Source organism: Trichosurus vulpecula, chromosome 4, assembly GCF_011100635.1.
Source record: "Trichosurus vulpecula isolate mTriVul1 chromosome 4, mTriVul1.pri, whole genome shotgun sequence".
Lineage (NCBI taxonomy): Eukaryota > Metazoa > Chordata > Mammalia > Diprotodontia > Phalangeridae > Trichosurus > Trichosurus vulpecula.
In genome coordinates this window covers 389,802,552-389,821,356 of record NC_050576.1, presented here as the reverse complement: position 1 = coordinate 389,821,356, position 18,805 = coordinate 389,802,552, and the positions used below count along the sequence as shown (strand labels likewise).

Below are 18,805 nucleotides of genomic sequence, written 5' to 3'. Positions count from 1 at the left end.
TCTTTTGGACCTCCTTTTCCATTTGGCTAATTCTGCCTTTCAAGGCATTCTTCTCATTGGCTTTTTGGAGCTCTTTTGCCATTTGGGTTAGTCTATTTTTAAGCTGTTATTTTCTTCAGTAATTTTTTGGATCTCTTTTAGCAAGTCATTAACTTGTTTTTCATGGTTTTCTTGCATCACTCTCATTTCTCATCCCAATTTTTTCTCTACTTCTCTTACTTGCTTTTCTAATTCCTTTTTGAGTTCTTCCATGATCTGAGACCAATTCATATTTTTCTTGGAGGCTTTTGATGTAGGCTCTTTGACTTTGTTGACTTTTTCTGGTTGTATGTTTTGATCTTCTTTGTCACCAAAAAAGGAATCTAGAGTTTGAGTTTGAGTTCATTTTCACTGCCTGTTCTTATTCCCAGCCAACTACTTGATCCTTGAGCTTTTTGTCAGGGTATGACTGCTTGCAGAGCAGAGAGTACTTTGTCCCAAGCTTTAGGGTCCAAGCACTGCTGTTTTCAGAGCTACTTCTACTCCACTGTCAGCCCAGGCTCTGTCACTGCAGCGCTCCTCCTCCCCCAAGAACCGCCAACTACGATTGCAATGCAGATCCAAGCAGGGCACAGCAACAGAATCTGCCTTTGTGCCCACAGAGCACTCCTTGCACTCCCGCTCTGATCCACTGCTAGATTCATCCCACCATGTGAGCTGGGGACTTGGGAAGCAGCTGACGCTGGAGCTCTGGAAGCAGCCTCAGGACCTTCCTGCTGCTGCCACCACCATGGCTGCACCACCTCCGCCAACCCCCAGGGCTGGTGATTGGACTGCTCTGAACTCGATTCTGCAGTTTCCCACTAACCTGCTCTTTGGCATTTGTGGGTTAAGAAGTCTGGTAACTGCCATAGCTCAATGATTCATGGCCCTAAGGCCTGTTCTGGCTGGGTGACTCTGGGTCTGGTCTGTCCTGGCGTGGCCCACGTTGGGCTGCACTCCACTCCCAGCACCCTGCAATAGATCCTTCCCAGCGACCATCCAGGGTCTCCTGGGCTGGAGACCTGTTTTCCTCTGGTGTTTTGTGGGTTCTGCAGCTCTAGAATTTGTTCAGAGCCATTTTTTACAGGTGTTTGGAAGGATTTGGGGGAGAGCTTAAGCAAGTCTCTGCTTTCTAGCCACCATCTTGGCTCTGCCCCCATTTGACACCATTTGATAGCATTGGTATTTATTGTTTTTGCTTTCTAACATTTATGTTATGTAGAAATTCCTCCATGAAGGTTCAGCTCAATTCAACAAAAATTTTATTAACTTCTAACATACACAAGGTATATAAAGACTGAAATGAAACCGCCCCTGCCTGTTGGAAGCTCATTCTTATAGAGGAAATGCAATATGTACATCACACATAATTTGAGTTTGGTGACAGGACTGAGGGGTTCAGGAAAAGCTAAGGGTAAGATATAACACACACTTCCAATAGAATGTGAGCTTTTTGGAGGCAGGGAACATTTTCATTTTGATTTTGTGTCTTCAGTGACTTGGACATAGAAGCTGCTGAATAATTACTTGTCATACTCAACTGGATTAAAAGAAGTTAAGGATTTTGAAAGAGGAAGATGGACAGTAAGTGTAGTTTCAGGTGTGGAGGCTGGCTTGTAGGAATTCACAATGGCAAAGAATAGAATATCAGCCTGATAGAATGCCTGATAATCCAGTGGTTGAAATATGTGTTGTATACAGACGGTCCTTTACTGGTAAGAATAGCTACATCTTTGTTCTTATTTGATTTTGCCCTGAGAATGACTCAGTCTCTATACACTATATGTCCAATTTCTGACTAATGGTAGTGACTAATTATAGATGCTGTCCCCGCAGTGTTTGTTTTCTCTTTGTGCATTGAGCAGATCATATCTTGCTTCAATCTCTTTCACATATAGTACCCCTTCTGAGGTAACTTTCTAATGCTAACTTATACTCATGGTTTGGATCATGGGAAGAGATTCCCAAGGATGATCTATGGGTCTGCACTCTTAAAAACTGTCATTCATGAGCCCCCACCACTGTGCTGCCTTTAATAGCAAGCACAATTAACTCTAAGCAAAGACATTTATTAAGATCAACAGTTAAAAACATTTCTTTCCATGTATCTGTAGCAAGCTTTCTCATAGACACACAATTCTCAAGGGAAGAGTGGGCATAAACTTAAAGTACAACATAAGGCATATATGTAGGAAACAGATGTGGCTGAGGCAGCTCATACATCTGGTTCTGAAGCCTTGATGTCCTTTCTCTTCTAGTTGAGTCTTCGGGTTACTCTACCTTGGGCAAATCATATTTGTTTCATGGGTCACTCAACTAACTTTCCTGGGTCTGCTCTTCTCTTCAGTTTAACTTTTGACTGTTGGGGCTAATTTTCTTTGGCCTTCATAGTCAGGTCACTTCTTCGCAGCCAGAGATCACATCCCTTCAAGCTTTTCATGCCTTGAATATGACCACTTTGTGTCCATATCTATCTTGAAACTGTGTTTTTGTTCTATGCCTCAAACTAGATGCTATGGCAGGGTGTAACCAGAATGGCCTTTGTTTTCTTTGAATGACTCAGCTTACCTCATTGAGCCTCTGGACACTGTGGCTTGCTCTTCCGGGGAGCATGCCGGGAAGCAGACAACTTCCTGTGTGATGAGTCATGGGGCTGGCTGAGGGGAGGTGTTAATGTCTATGCTAGGGGGAGGGGCCAACTCAGGAACCAATCGGCCCTGGTCATTTGGGCGGAGCTTGATGATGTCAAAAACCCTATAAGAGGGGAGAGGACAGCTTGAAGATTCTTCTTTCTTTTTCCGGTTTGAGCCAGCGACAGTTACGACAGTTACGTCAGTTACAGCGACCGTTACATCGTCAGTTACAGTTGCAGCTTCAGTTTCAGACACAGACACAGCTGAGGCAGGAGCTGCCAGTAGCAGAGCTGATCTACGGGAGGAAGCTGAACAAAGACTTCAGTCCAGTGGGTAATCTTATTACCATAAAAGGGGGAAACATGATTTTGCTTTACGCAATCATGTTTCTCTGTAGCCTCCTGGTTACTCTTTCAAGGCGTACTTATTGGGCCTGGAAGATTATGATCAACATATCAAAATGGGGTTGCTGGTTCATGGGTTGGTTACTGTTGAGCCTAAATAAATGTTTTGATTCTTCTGCCTTCTACTTTGAGAGTTTCTTATATCCGGCGATTCCGAACCTTTCAGACATGTTTATGATCCTCTTTGAGATTATAAACTCTGCCCTCCTGATACATTTGGCGTCACGAACAGGATCGCTAGGTATAAGATCTCTATTTAGAAGCAGAACAATTTCAGAGGAAGAGATGAATATCCCAGGATGGGAGGATCCATTTTATTCCTCCCTAGCAAAAGAATTGGCTAAAAAAGCTGGACCCTGTGAAAACTGGGAACAAAGGCTACGGAGAGGAGATCCTAGGGATTTGGAAAAGTGTTTACGAGAAGTTGGGATTCAGTCAGGGGCATCACTATCTAGGCAAAGCTGGATAGTGTTATCAGCCTACCGGCTAGTATACGAAAGATTGAGATTAAGTGAAAGACATGGGGGCACTCCTACCCCACAGGAAGAAGGGGAATCTCAGATAGCAGAAGACCAAACTGACTCAAATGAGAACTTTTCTATTAATGTGGCTAAGAGCAACAGGAGACCAAAAAAGCCCAGAGTGCATTTCAACCCAGCCCAGAAAGAGCCTGACTGCCTGCTTCGTCCTAGCCATGGTGGCAGAGGAAGTGAGTGGGGAGAGAATGAGACAATGTTAGGGGCTGAGGCACAAAACACTACTGGGGTTCAGGATGTGCCTCACACAGAGAATAGGAGATGGTTAAATGATCAGACAAGGGCTCGACCCATACAAAGGAGGAAGACAGAAACCCGAGGTGAAGATTCAGTTACAAGGGAAATTCAGGAAGATTTCTCACCGCAAGAGGTCACAGATATTTTGAGTAGATTCAGCCAAAGAATAGGAGAACCATTGATATCTTGGATGGTAAGACTCAGTGATCAAGGGGCCGGTGGAATATCAGTAGATGGGACAGACTGCATGAGATTCATAGGTATCAGCCATGATCCTCTAGTTCAACAAGCTTTTAGGGAACATCATCAGCAAGGAGATGGTGATAGCAGGACTACTCTGTTGGCATTAGCCGCTGTGGGATGCAATAAGAGATATGCTACTGATTCTATGTGGCCCACTGAGCACAGACCCTGGTATTCACTTAGAGATTGTATCATGAGACTAAAGGAGGAGGTAATGAAGACTGCCATTATGACAGGAACTGCAGACAAATATTACAATGATTCAATGGAACTGCCTCATAGGAATTTAATAATTAAGACAGCTCCCCCTGCTTATAAACAACTAATTTTGAATTTATTACTTGGAGAAGTAGGGAGCCGTCTTACAACAGTGATAAATAAGATTTTACAGTTACATGACTTAGGTGACTGGGGAAGGGATAGATCTCCTCGAGAGAGAAGAGTGAATAACCAGCAAACTTGGCGCCAAAGGAGAGTAACAAGGAAAGAAATGTTTACTGCTTTATTGAGAGCAGGAGTAGGTTTTGAAATGATAGATGGAATTCCAACCAATGAATTATACAGAATGTATAGAGGACTTGATAACACGAGAAATAGGGAAATAAGAACTGCTCCTGCAAGCCTACAAGCCACTCAGACTGAAGGTGACCTTGTGTGATTAACGGATGAAAACTTGTACATTTGGGGAAAGGCTGGGAGGACAATCTTAGTCTATATCTAGGGTGGGATCCTCTTGGCTTCCTCATTATGTTCCTTTTGAAAAGAAACATTTCCCACCTGAGTTTGGCTCTGATGTTGGATCTTTGCATAACTGAAATCTCAACCAAACTTGAGATGATTTTATTTGAAGAATTATAGTCCATACTTGTCTATTCTTTTTGTCCTTTGTTTTGGCTAACCTTGTTGCTAGTTTTGTTTCCTTCAGGCTTAAGCACCCTGCACTTTCCGGTGACTGCCTAAGCATGTAGCATTCTTGGAATTCCTGCCAGCTCGTTAAAGAAATGACCTCTGGAATGGGACTTTTTGGGGGCAGGGCCATCTCTACATCCAATTTCAGCATGAAGAAGCTATGGAAAATGAGACCTTCACCCCTCACCCCAAGATTTTGAGCCCCAATCGTTCAAGGGGGGTGGAAATGATGATAGTGTTCTGTTTACTTATTTTGTGTTATCCTTGCTGTGTTGTTTTATTGTTATGATATTATTGATCCTATGTAATGGATACAAGGATTTAGGGGTGGACATTTAAATTGTTGATAATTGTTTTGGGGATGATTGATTGAAGAGATTGTTTTGCTGGGATCTAGGGGTGGATCGCATTTGAATCGTTAGCCAATGTTTAGGAATGTCACCGAATAATATGTTTTGCTTTATAATGAATGATATGTTTTAGTTTCCTTTGTAATTGGATCACAATGTATGTTCTAGGATACATGGCTGATTAGATTATGTATCCTATAACAAGGGGTGGAGTGTAACCAGAATGGCCTTTGTTTTCTTTGAATGACTCAGCTTACCTCATTGAGCCTCTGGACACTGTGGCTTGCTCTTCCGGGGAGCATGCCGGGAAGCAGACAACTTCCTGTGTGATGAGTCATGGGGCTGGCTGAGGGGAGGTGTTAATGTCTATGCTAGGGGGAGGGGCCAACTCAGGAACCAATCGGCCCTGGTCATTTGGGCGGAGCTTGATGATGTCAAAAACCCTATAAGAGGGGAGAGGACAGCTTGAAGATTCTTCTTTCTTTTTCCGGTTTGAGCCAGCGACAGTTACGACAGTTACGTCAGTTACAGCGACCGTTACATCGTCAGTTACAGTTGCAGCTTCAGTTTCAGACACAGACACAGCTGAGGCAGGAGCTGCCAGTAGCAGAGCTGATCTACGGGAGGAAGCTGAACAAAGACTTCAGTCCAGTGGGTAATCTTATTACCATAAAAGGGGGAAACATGATTTTGCTTTACGCAATCATGTTTCTCTGTAGCCTCCTGGTTACTCTTTCAAGGCGTACTTATTGGGCCTGGAAGATTATGATCAACATATCAAAATGGGGTTGCTGGTTCATGGGTTGGTTACTGTTGAGCCTAAATAAATGTTTTGATTCTTCTGCCTTCTACTTTGAGAGTTTCTTATATCCGGCGATTCCGAACCTTTCAGACATGTTTATGATCCTCTTTGAGATTATAAACTCTGCCCTCCTGATACACAGGGTTAGGATGAGAGCATGTGTGTGGGGTGGGGAGGGGGAGGAATGGACAGAAGAGAGCAAAACCCTTCCCTCTGCAAAGGGGCATGAGAATCTACTTTCCACAGAGATGTTCTCTGCCTGGAACACCCCAATTTCTCAAATTGTCCCCAAGGCTGGCAGTCTTAAGTTTTTGAATGCTACCAGGGGTGTGGCCAATGACCAATCTCCCCTTTCAATTCAATCAGACAACTTTTTCATACTTTGTAAAAGGAGAAATAGTTAGCATACATGTTCTTGAATTTTGTCAGCACTTTACGATCTTGTTATCCCTTATCTATCCTTTACTTTGTGTAAGTGGTATCTTTGGCAGAGATATCTTACTGTAACTTTTATTGGCTCTGTCTCCCACATCTGGCTCTATAGGTTCTCTGTATCACTTATTCTCATCCCCATATTTAAATTTCCTATGATGGTTCCTGCCTGGGACATTTATTTACACTGGAACTGGTGGAATGATAGTGATAGGGAGGGAGAGAAAGTAGGCTAGAGCTCAGCATACAACAATGGGCATCCTAGATTGAAATTTTTAATTTCTTCTGGAACATAACCTTGCATCATCCTTCACATGTCCTTTGAAGTTAATTTGGGTTTTTACAATAGTCAAAATAGCCTAGTTACTCTAAGTTGTTCTCCAAACAATATTGCTGCTACTTTATACAACATTCTTTTGGTTCTGCTTTGACTAACTTCCTACAGACTCACTCCCCACCTTCCACAAGGTTATGTTCCAGAAGAAATTAAAAATCTGAATCTAGGATGCCCATTGTACTATATTTAAAAGGAAGCCAGAGAAGTATATATAGAATAATTTTACACACACACACACACACAAACATATATTTGTGTCTGATGGTAGTCATCTCTAGGGTAGGGGAGAGTGAAAAAAAAGGAAAAAATTACATGATAATTATACTATATTAAAAAGGAATAGCAAATTGTACATAATAGATTTGCAGTTTTATGTGTAATCATCTTTTTTATTATATAATGGAAATGCTTATTTTATTCCATAAATTAAAAAAAAAAAGAAAGTTGGCCAAAGAGCAGTAACTTCTATGGATCCTAGTTTCTAGCGTTGGAAGGTAACCTAATGACCATATAGTCATATAATCATTGATACAGCACTGGAAAAGACCCCAGGGGCCACATGGTCCAACCCCCTCATTTTATAAATGAGGAAACTAAGGCCCAGAGAAAATAAGTGTTTTATCCAAGGTCACACAGAGACTGGAATCCAAGTTCTCTGACTTGAGTCAATAAAACTTTTCACTATATAATAACCCCGCCCTCCTAGCACAGAGTGAATGTAAATACCAAATAGTAACTGTTTCTCTTTTGGCCAGGAACTCTGAGGGTCTTCCCCTCCCAGTTTAAATTGTTTTTGGAATTTTGATTAAACTTGATTAACTTCTTAAAGAGGCCTATTCAGTGAATGGGTGTTACCTCATTCAAAGTGAGAACCTGAAAAGGCCTTAGCCTAAAAGGGCCAGGGTCTCGCAATGCATCCTGGGCCATCTCTAGTTTTCCTGGTGAATGTCTGGTCACTGGACCCAGATGGCTCTGGAGGAGAAAGTGAGGCTGGTGTCCTTGTACAGCCTTCCCTCACTCAAATCAAAGTCAACTGCAAGTCATGTCATCATCTCCTTGATGTTGTGATACTCTTCGAGAACAGAGGACAAACACAACAACAAGAAGAAACACAACCTGTTCAATGATGGGGAAACTGCAGCCTAGGAATGGGAAATTATTGGCCCAATGATTTGCCCAATTCTGTAAGTAACAGAATGAGGATTCAAATCACATCCTCTGATTCCAAATCCAGGGTTCTTTCTACTAATCCATGCTTGCTTCCCTTACTCAAATAAGCAAGAATTTCTTCTTACCAGATACCACAAGCAAATTTCCAGTGTAATCTAGTAAGCAGTGTGGTATTGTAAGGGCAAGTAAAGTGGAACTTTTTGTTGTCTTTTGTTTTGGAGTGCTTCTCAGCAGTAAGGCAATCAAGTGCCTTTGATTGAGTCTTGCTTTTGTTTGTAGGAAGGCCCATACCCTTTTGCTAGTTAGGTCATGAGAGGTGTGAAACCCTCCAGAGGTGTGAATCACTCTGACCCTGAAGAAGTGTGTATATATATACTCTGAGGTTAGCCTTTTGCTTGGGGCTCACTCATTAGAAGAGTGTTGGTGTGGAGACTCTGGATAGCCATTAAGGAGCTCCCCCCCAGCTTTGAAAAAGCCAGATGTTGGTGTTTCTCTGGTAACTATGTATGTATAGCTTTGGTCAGACAGCTAGAAGCCTGTCTGTTGATTTGTGCTATTTGCGCCATTTATATTCTATCTTTAGAATTTGTTTGTATTTGCTCTGAAATTCAGGGTGCTGGCTTTTCCCCCGAACTGAGTGAATGATATATGTATGTTTGATTAAAGTAAGATTGGGGATAATAGTATCTGCAGTACTTACTTCACAGGATCACTGTGAGGATCAATTGGGATAAAGAATGGAATGTACTATACAAATGACTTTTTATCATTCCACTGAGTTCCAGAGCTTACCCTTGGTGCTATTCAATTTTTCCTGCCTTGGACCCCTTGGAGATCTTATTTTTGAAATAGTCCAAAGTAGATGGGACATTCAAGACTTGTCTCTTTCTTGTCAACAATTCATTATTTCATTCTTTGCCTGGATGTTTTGCTTCATTCATCCAAATACCTTGGGTGCCTGAGGTTGGTGGAGTGGGGTAAGGTTCCAAGTGATCTCTTGGTATTAGAGTTCTTTTCTATGATGCTCTTTGGGGGAGGCACATACTGTTCTTAGCAACACCCCTAATACGGTGATTGCTTTTCCACCTATTTGAGTCTGGAGTGCAGCCCCAAAGGTTTAGAAAATGATGGCTGCTTCGTGTCAAGAAGAATGCAAAGTTGAAAACAAAATCTTTTTCAGGAGCTCCTTGTGATTGCCTAAAGCCTCTTAAATACTCACACAGAGAGAGCACAGTGTTAAGTGTTGTACAAAACACAAATACTCCCAAACTTCAGGTGATAACATTCTAAATGGGACAATGACAATGCAAACATACATGTTAGACAGTCAATTAAATCTATGAAAATAGAAAGCACAAGGGAACTGAAATCTAACAATAAATAAAGTTAGGAGTGTTGTTCAGATGTATCTTACCTGTCATCTGTCCACAATCTGAAGACTATTTACTCGATGTCTATTTAGGAATACAAGAAAAGGACTGAAACTACCCATGGTACTTAGAATTTTCAATGTCAGCTTCCCATTTGATAAAATAGCTGGAAAAGTAGGGATAGAATGTTCACAGACCTAGGTTCTATTCTTGGTCTTCCATTAACAATCAATTAAATATTTCTATTTTCTCTTTTCCCCTAAAAGGTCACTATTTATTCCTAAGGGAAAAAAAAATAACTCCAACATTTTTCTTAGCATCACGAGTCAAAAATACATGAGGAAATTATACCCTAAAAGGGTCTATCTATAATTTTTAGAATCACAATGAAGGGGAGAAGGGCAGAAAGACATTTGTAGTGGGTTCAGTGCTACACTAAAAAGAAAGTTTTCCCAAAGTTTTAATGACACTTTTATGACAGAAAGTGTTCTAGGAATCCTTGTCTGATTAATTGTTCACACTTCCATTTAGGCAAGAAATGCTGGCTTTTTTTTTCTTCAATAAAATTGAAGTCCCATCATCAACTTCAAACTCTCCATAGTCTTTTAGACACCGCACCTCAATGTGCAGACTCTTAGGGGATTTTGTATCTTGTGTAATATCTAATCCTTCATCTCTACCCAAACATCTCATGTGTGTAGCAAGAGACTTTTTAATAGCAATCGAACCATTCTATTTCTTCAACTGACATGTGAAATCTCAGAGCGTTAGCAAGACTGCCATATTCCCACCTGAGAGCTCTAATCCAAAGCAATCGATCATACAAATATGCAACTAGGCAACGTCGATTTCTCACCAAAGAACTATGTCGAAATTGGATTGTTGGAATTAAGCCACTTCGTCCATCTGACTTCGTCTCGTTTACACCAGACTGGTTCTGTTCGTACAAAGCTTTCATTGCTTTCAGAACTTGCCTGATTCCATCATCGTCGAAGACTGGGGGCAGCCCTTGCCGGGTGCAGGGAAGCTCGCGGATGAGCTCGATGACTTTCTCGCTCTGCGCGCTCAGGCCCCGAGACCCACAACAGCTTCCACTCGCGAGCAGCTGCAGCAGAACCCCCGCCGCGGCGCTGAACGCTGCTCCCTTCCCATCTCCCCACCCAGCTCCATTTTCTTTTGATACTGCAGGTCTGCAGATTATGAGGACAGTATATTGGCTACATACCTGGTATTACATTGGCATATCGTGAAAGTATTTCGAGGTTTTACATGGATACTAATTACTGAGACAATATTCCAGATTGCAAAGTTGCCCATTTCACATTCCTCGCTTGCATTTGGAGCAAATTTTTATGTTACTTTGAAATATTAGCTTGCAGATACGTAACAGGCATCCTAGAGTGTCTCACAAGAGTAAGGCTTATCTTTGCCAAACTGTATGCACACGTGTTAAGGTGGTATTAAAATTGGTCCTGAGCATTTGCTAACTAAACAAAGAGAAAGCTGAATGACTAACCTCTCTTCATGCTTTCATAGGATTTATATATTTGGACAATAGAGGAAGAATTCTATATGCAATTAATTATGGAAGAATGAGTACAACACCCTCGTCTTCAACGTGGGCAAAGGCAACAAGCGTCAGATCAAGCAGGTGGTAAAGAAGCTGTATGACATAGAGGTGGCCAAGGTCAACACACTGATTCGGCCTTATAGAGAGAGGAAGACCTATGTTCAACTTACTCAAGACTATGATGCTTTAGATATTGCCGATGAAATTGGAATCATCTAAACTGTGTCCAGCTATCCCACTCCACCTAAAATAAAAAATTTTCCCGTTAGAAAAAAAGCTACAGGGCTATCCATAAAACCTGAGGTAGCAGTCACTCGTAGAGAGCCAAACTGGAAGAGTATAAACTAGAAGACTAGGCTGGAACAGGTGCTAAAATAACTGTGTAGAATTTTTAGAACTGGGAGAGACCTAAAGGTCCAACCTCAGATGAGGTAACTAAAGTACAGAAGAGTTCAATGAGTTATCAAAGACCACCCAGCAGGTCAATAGGAAAGTTTGGATTATAACTCAGGTTTCTTTATTCTTTTTCTAGGGCTTTTCCCAGTAGATCATGTTGCTTCCTATCTCTTGTTTGATAAACATCTGCTTTTTTTTCACTCTGGATTTATTTCTTGGAATCCTTACGTCTAGCATACTTCTGAATCACGTTTTCTCAAAGAAAGTGTCCTGATCTCTTTCTTTATTTAGCCCTATTTCTTAGCAGTGAGGTTCTGAACATTTCTGAAAGAAGAAGTTATCCTCTGCTCCTTCAGAATGTGAACTGAAATATAAAATTTCCAACAGCCTTAAGGTAGAGGAATTTAATAATTCCATCCTTGTAATTTCTTATCAGCAAGTAAAATATTTCAAAAGTGGTATGTTTTTTGTAATGTAGGCCACACGTGCTTCCACAGAAAGATACATTGAAGTAACACCAATGATCTGAGTATGCAACAGAGTTTATTTCAGTTTTGCATTTTTTCTACAATTGGGCCTTCACAGTTTTGGTCTCTTAATTTTTTTTGTAGGCAGGATACTTTTGTAATCACTGCTTTTGCAAAAAAAAAAATCAGCAATCCATATCATTGCAAGCCTCTTCTGCTAACTAAACAAAGAGAAAGCTGAATGACTAACCTCTCTTGACCTTTTTGTAGGATTTATATATTTGGACAATGGAGGAAAAATTCTATATGCAATTAATTATGGAAGAATGAGTACATACCATGTTTTTGCCTACACTCTTAACAGAGTCATGTGTCCCTTCCTTTGTGGAAGATGTGAGGATGATAGAGGCTGGCCCCTTACAGATGCTCTTGGTGATCTGTGCATTTCACTCACATGCTGAAAGGAAAAAAGACCTATTTGCTGATGAGGTTCATCAGGTCATGTGAACAGGTGTCTCCTGTTGAAAGGAGAGCCATCTAGCACCTATCTTTTTATGAAGCAGCCTCCATCTGAGCACTTTATGATAAAGCAGAAGTGGGTCAGTGGTGAGAGGCTCAGCCACCTAGTAGTAGTTTATAAAGATATCTTCTTGGAAGGCTAAGAAGAACCAATCTACAGCTTATCAAGTTGTCTGTACAGTGCTCCTGCTCTGGCTCTCCAGGGTCTACAGAAAATCTAAAGCAAAATCTTTCACATCTATACCCTTTCCTTCCCCCCCTCACTTCCTTATTTCTGCCTCTAAAAAGACCTTGGTTAACTTCTAGGGCTGTATCCCAAAGAGATCACACAAATGGGAAAAGGATTTACATGTACAAAAATATTCATAGCAGCTCTCTTTGTTGTGACAAAGAATTGGAAATTGAGGGAATGCCCATCAGTTGGGGAAAGGCTGAACAAGTTGTGGTATATGAATGTAATGGACTATTATTGTGCTATAAGAAATGATGAGCAGGCAGACTTCAGAAAAACCTGGAAAGACATATGAATTGTTGCTGAGTGAGGGGAACAGAACCAGAGCACTGTACACAGTAACAGACACATTGTGCGATGACTAACTTTGATAGACTTGGCTCTCCTCAGCAATGCAAGGATCTAAGACAGCTCCAAAAGACTCATGAGAAAGAATTATGGAGTCAGAACACAGATTGAAGCAAACTGTTTGCTCTCTCTTTTGTTTTGTTTCTTCTTTCTCATGGATCATTCCATTTGTTATAATTCTTCTTTACAACATGAGCAATGTGAAAATATGTTTAACGTGAATGTATATAGAGAGCCTATATCAGATTGCATGCTGTCTTGGGGAGGCTGAGGGAGAAGAGGAGGGAGGGGGAGAAAATTTGGAACTGAATGTTGTAAACTAAAAATAAATAAGTTGATTTAAAAAAAAATATAAAGACCTTGGTTATATTATCTTTTCCTCTTTTTATGAAAGAATACTAATTTACAGATCTTCATAAGAAGTTGCTCAGCACAGTCAATGGCATTCTAGACCTGGAGCCAGGAAGATCCAGGCTCAAAACCCACCTCTGACACTTACTAGTTATGTGACTAGTTATGGACCTCTTTGAGCTCCAATTTGCTCATTTGTAAAATCAGAAAAAACAGCAGAAAAAACCACAGCATTATCCTGAGGCTTAGATGAGATAATGTACATTAATGCTCTGTAAACTTTAAAGAGTTAGAGAAAAGTCAGTTGTCGATATCATCATCATCACCATCATCATCGTTATCATTATTATTAATTACCCAAATGGCCCCGATGATTTGGACTAGTTAGAGAGCTCAACACCCACTCTTAAAAGATGTTTTCTCCCAATATATGCATCTTGGAGAGAGTCCTCATGAATCAAATTCTAGTCATGTCTAATAAAATCAAATCTCACCCCTTCCTAGAACTGGTAAGGATGGTAGTGATAAGGACAGCTCACATTTACGTAACACTTTGGGATGAAACTAGGCCTGTGATTTCTTTGCTACACAAAACTTCCGAAGTTCTCTGGTATGAGGGAAACTCTGTCTACCAATGCAGGCTAGCAACTTCTCTCTAACTTATAGCCTCTTAGAGAATTCCTAGGATACTGAAAGGATAAATGACTTTTACACAGCCAGTGGGTTTCGGAGGTGAGACTTGAACCCAGGTCCTCCTGGCACCAAGGCCAGATCTCCAAGCACTATGCCTTTCTCTCTCTCTCTCTGTACACTCATATATGAAAAAAAATACACAGCAACCTCAAATATGCTTGTTTTAGCCCATAAATTCAAAATAAAATGTTAAAAATATCTGGAAAAGGAAAGAAAGATATACTTTCCTGATACAGAAATTTGCCAAAGGCTATATTGCTTTATTCTGGTGGGAGGGAAGGAGCAAGATTTGTAGGAGCAAGGAATTGTAGCATGTGTGAATGAAACAGCACAGAGGAGCTTGTTGTGAGGAGCTGAAATCAGATTGAATTTGGGAAGCTGAATACTGGCTCATTCTCTTTTTTCTCTCCTTAGAGAAGTTATGATCTGGCCTAGGACCAGAGGTGACCTATACTACAGTGTATTCAGAAGGCCTGGCTTAAGGTAATTCTAAGCCCAAGAGTCCTCTGGAAGATTGGATTGGTCTGGTCAGTATCCTGGGGTGGATCTAGGAGTCCAAACTACTCCAAGACCCTAGGGCTTGACCTGAAAAAGGTTAACTGTGTCCTCCCTAGCTTGAACTCGAATTTCATTGTTCAGTGCTACATCCCACCAGGGTTAGCCAACTTCTACAAAGCAGGCTGGGCAGGTTCCCAGTCTGCTAACCCATGAGGGAAGAGTTTTCCAAAGGCAGCAGGCCACTTCTGCTCTCTCTTCCTTGGACAGATGCCAAAAGAGCAGGTTACCCCAACGGAAAGGCAGACAGATGTCCAATTGTCCTCTGGGGTAGTCCAACCCAATGTTGTACTCCTGGGCACAGTGAGGGAGAAAGAAATAAAATGGTAGACAAGAGAATGATTAACAGGCAACTGAAAAAAAAAGTGATGGAAAATATATTTTATTTTCTCAGAAATGCCTGAAAGGATAGTTATGGGGCCACTATGGTGCTAGCTAGCTAGGCTAGCAAACTGCTCATTTGATTTCCATCCTTCCATGCCTTTTCTTTTCTTTTTTTTTTCAATTTTTGTGATGCTTGAGTGAAATCACAGATATCTACAGTTACACTTTCTTTGTCTCATCAAAGATAGAAGGGGAACAGTCGGGATCAGTGAGCATGTTAATATCCTAAAACTACCTTAACATTAAACCCAAAAGGGGAGGTGAATTCTCTGTAAATCTGATGGATTTGAGGATTAAAGTTTCTGTTATCAGGCAGCAATGGTCCCAGGAGCTTCAAGAGATATTGGCTAAAAGGAGAAGACTCTAAACAAAACTCCTTTTTTCAAATAAGAACTCCATGACAGAGGGTTAAGGGTATCTATTTTGTGAGTAATTTTAACTCTGGTTTTTATAATAAACTTGTGTTATTCAGGTGACATCTTTGACTGACTTTTTGAGTAGTGGTAGAGAAACCTTTTGTTTGTTTCTCACAAAATAAATAGATATGGCTCATCTGGGACTTTGGGTGGAAAATGTCCTTGGCTTTTTAATAATTCATCTTTCATTTACACGAATATAAGAAGAATCATCAGCAAGGAAACGAGAAGGAAAGTAAAGGCAATCTCACAACTCTTGCTTTTGAGGGAGCAAGCTTCCCTTCTGAATTCCCATTCCTTCTGAATGTTAGAACCTAATTACCATGCTGGTTAGGCAGTTGCCTGCGCTGCCGCTGCTGCTGCTGCTGGGTGATGGGCCTGCCAACTTTGAAACGAGGACTGTTAGCCTAATTATTGGTAAACTTTCCCACTCCTGTCCGTGTTCTTTGGCAGGAGCACATCAAACACCTGTGCACTTAGACCTGGTCCCAGGGAAGTCCCGATCGCAGATGTCAGAGTTCTTTTGTTGACTTCTTATTAGCGGCCACTTAATAGGCAGGAGCCGAAGACAGCTTTGCCTAAGCGCTTATCAATAGACAGCAAACATTCTTCTTTCAATGGGCAAAGGGTCAAACTGTTTCTCTTGGCTATAAAGCTCTGCCAGATAATTGCTGGTGATTAGCAATTTTAATTACCAGGTGCTAGGGGTCGGTGGATTTTTTTCTTCTCCAGTAATTGGGCAGGTTGTTAATAGTTATTGCTCACTGGGGCCGGGGAGTATATTTTACCAATATGTTCCAGGTCTTTTAAAATTAATTAAAATAAAGTAAATAAAATCATCTGAGAGTGCTTGGAATCTGATGAACTGGAGAGAGTTCCAACAGGTTTTTCAGGAAACTTGTCCGAGAAAGGAATCTTCAATGCAACTCCCTAAAGCAGCTTTTAATCCCCTTGTAAACACTTGTGTGTTCCATTGTGCCTGGAGAGTGGCAATGATTTTAAAATCTTTTCCTGCTACATTGGTCATGTTGGAACTAAGCTTGTCAGCATGTTCTAGCTCATTGGTTTTGCATGCAGACTTTTAGGGGGTTTTCATAGGATCACAAAACCAACAGCACAATTAGCAGGGAACTAATCTCTTCCCATAGTCAGCCACAAAATAGGTTGGAAACAGGAAAACAGGGGCACAAAGAATTGGTGCTATGTCATTTCTTACAAGTTTGCATCCCTGACACCTAGAGAAATGGACATTTATCTGAAATTAACAAGGAGCCTCCATTTCCTTCCATGAGGGGCTGTGGGTATGTTTAATATGCCTGGCTATGTCTTTGATGGGATTTGTGAATAGACTTAGAAGTTAAAAAGAAAATAATTATGGTTGGATAATTGTGGCTGGACTAGGTGACCTCTAATGTTCCTTTCTAGCTTTAGCATTTGACAATTTTAAGTTTTCCCTTCTCTGCAAATGTCATTATCTCATAATAGGGGGTTAGTCAATGTCTAGAATATCTGTCAATATCTGTCAATATTAAGATGGGGGTTAGTTTGAAGCATGCTCATCTCCAAGTCCACCAATAAATGCTAAAAAATTAAAAAAAAGATACGGGCAAATAAAAATGATCAGGAGAGCTAGTGACTGCACTCAGTAATACATATATACACACATGTATGTATATACATATGTCACTTAGACCTGGTGTATATATGCATTAACATTAAACCTAGTTTAGGTAGTGCTAATTGGCTAGATTTGGAGATAAAAAAAATTCTTTACCTGGAAGGAAAGGGCTTTAGAAGCTCAGCTAAAATTTGAAGACTATAAGAAAACCCTTTTCTGGATTTCAAATAGGAATTCTGTGACAGGGTAATAGGGCATCTATTTTTGAGGAATGTCAACTGCTTTTTTTCAGCAGCATGACATATATGTGTGTATATATATATTGCATATATACACGTGCACATATATGTATATACAGATGCATCTATATAACTATATCATATAATGTAGCAAGAAACAAAAGGACAAAAGGATGGGAAAACAGGAAAAGGATACTTTAAAATTCCTAAGTAAAAAAATATAAGAGAACACAAAATTCATCTGTTTCAGGTTCAGAAAAGTTATATTCATGAGGTAAGAATCAAATAGGAATCAGTATTAAAATAATGCTCTTTTCTCTACTCTTGGCTTTTATCTAATCTTTTCTCTAATTTGTTTTTTTTTTGTCTAAGGAAGGATGTTCAAAACCTCAGCACTGAGAAACACACTAATCTGAGACTTGAAGTAAAGTATGCAATATTTTTTAATAGTTTATGCACATTTTCCTTTGGCTTTTCCATTTTGGGTGCTGACCTCAAGGTTTTAAATTTTAAGAACACGCTGAAAACACTTTTATTACTACACTTGGGAGACAACTAAGCCCCAATACACAGCTGTAGGTAGTTAATAGGAATTATTAAGTGATAATATTATAACCAACAGTATGGGACTGTTCATCTCCTTGCCTCATGTTTGTATATCCTTAATGAAAGGAAAAACATAGACTTTGGGACACATGGATTACAGTGAAAGCTTCTTGCCTCCATGGACTTATGGGAGAGTGGAAGGGTAGAAATCTTTCTGTTTTGACCACAGCCTTATTGGGAAAAGAGGAGATGGAGGCAGCATTGCCAGGGAAGGTGATTGTATCCAGTTGGGTTGGGTGACAAAAGAGGAACCTTCGGATTCTTTAGAAATTAAATGTAAAGCAACAATAAGAACAACCTTTTACAATCACTTGTTTATAAGTTCTTTCTATCCCCTTTACTCTCACCTCCCCACTTTTTTTTAAAAAAAAATCTCTTTAGTGGGATTAAGCTGATTTATCCTCTTGGAGTAGACAAGCTGGGTACCTTTTCTAATTTTTCTCCCTCTTCTCATCCCTTTTCAAGGTTAAGGAAGGAAGATAGGCAGGGAACAAATGTAAAAGTATATAGTAGCAAATAAGGCACTGGTTGGAAATTCTCCTTCCCTCCAAGCCAAAGCACCTTACTTCCCAAGAATGCTACAGGACAAAGGGGCATGGCTGCCATTCAATTAAATTCTATTGCATACTATGTTCAAGACACTTTACTAGCATATGCGTGTATGTGTGTGTGTGTGTGTGTGTGTGTGTGTGTGTGTATGTATATATCAGGACTTTGCTAATTTAAGACAAAAATAAAAGAGAAAGCCCTTGGCTTCCAGAAGCATACATTCTCCTGAAGGAAGGAGTACATAAGACATCTACACAGACAAGTAAATAAAAGATAATTTGAAGATGGAGAGAACAATGAGGAATGGTGGGAAGAGGGTCCAAAAGACTTCCTATAGAAGGAGCTGATGCTGAGTGAAGCGAGCAGAACCAGGAGAACATCGTACAGGGTAACAGCAGCATTGTATGATGATCACCTT

General features: G+C 40.5%; 1 pseudogene; it reads right to left on the bottom strand.

The window, feature by feature from the left end:
• Positions 1-9,916: 9,916 nt before the first annotated feature.
• On the bottom strand, positions 9,917-18,435 carry LOC118847305 (annotated as a pseudogene).
• Positions 18,436-18,805: the final 370 nt, after the last annotated feature.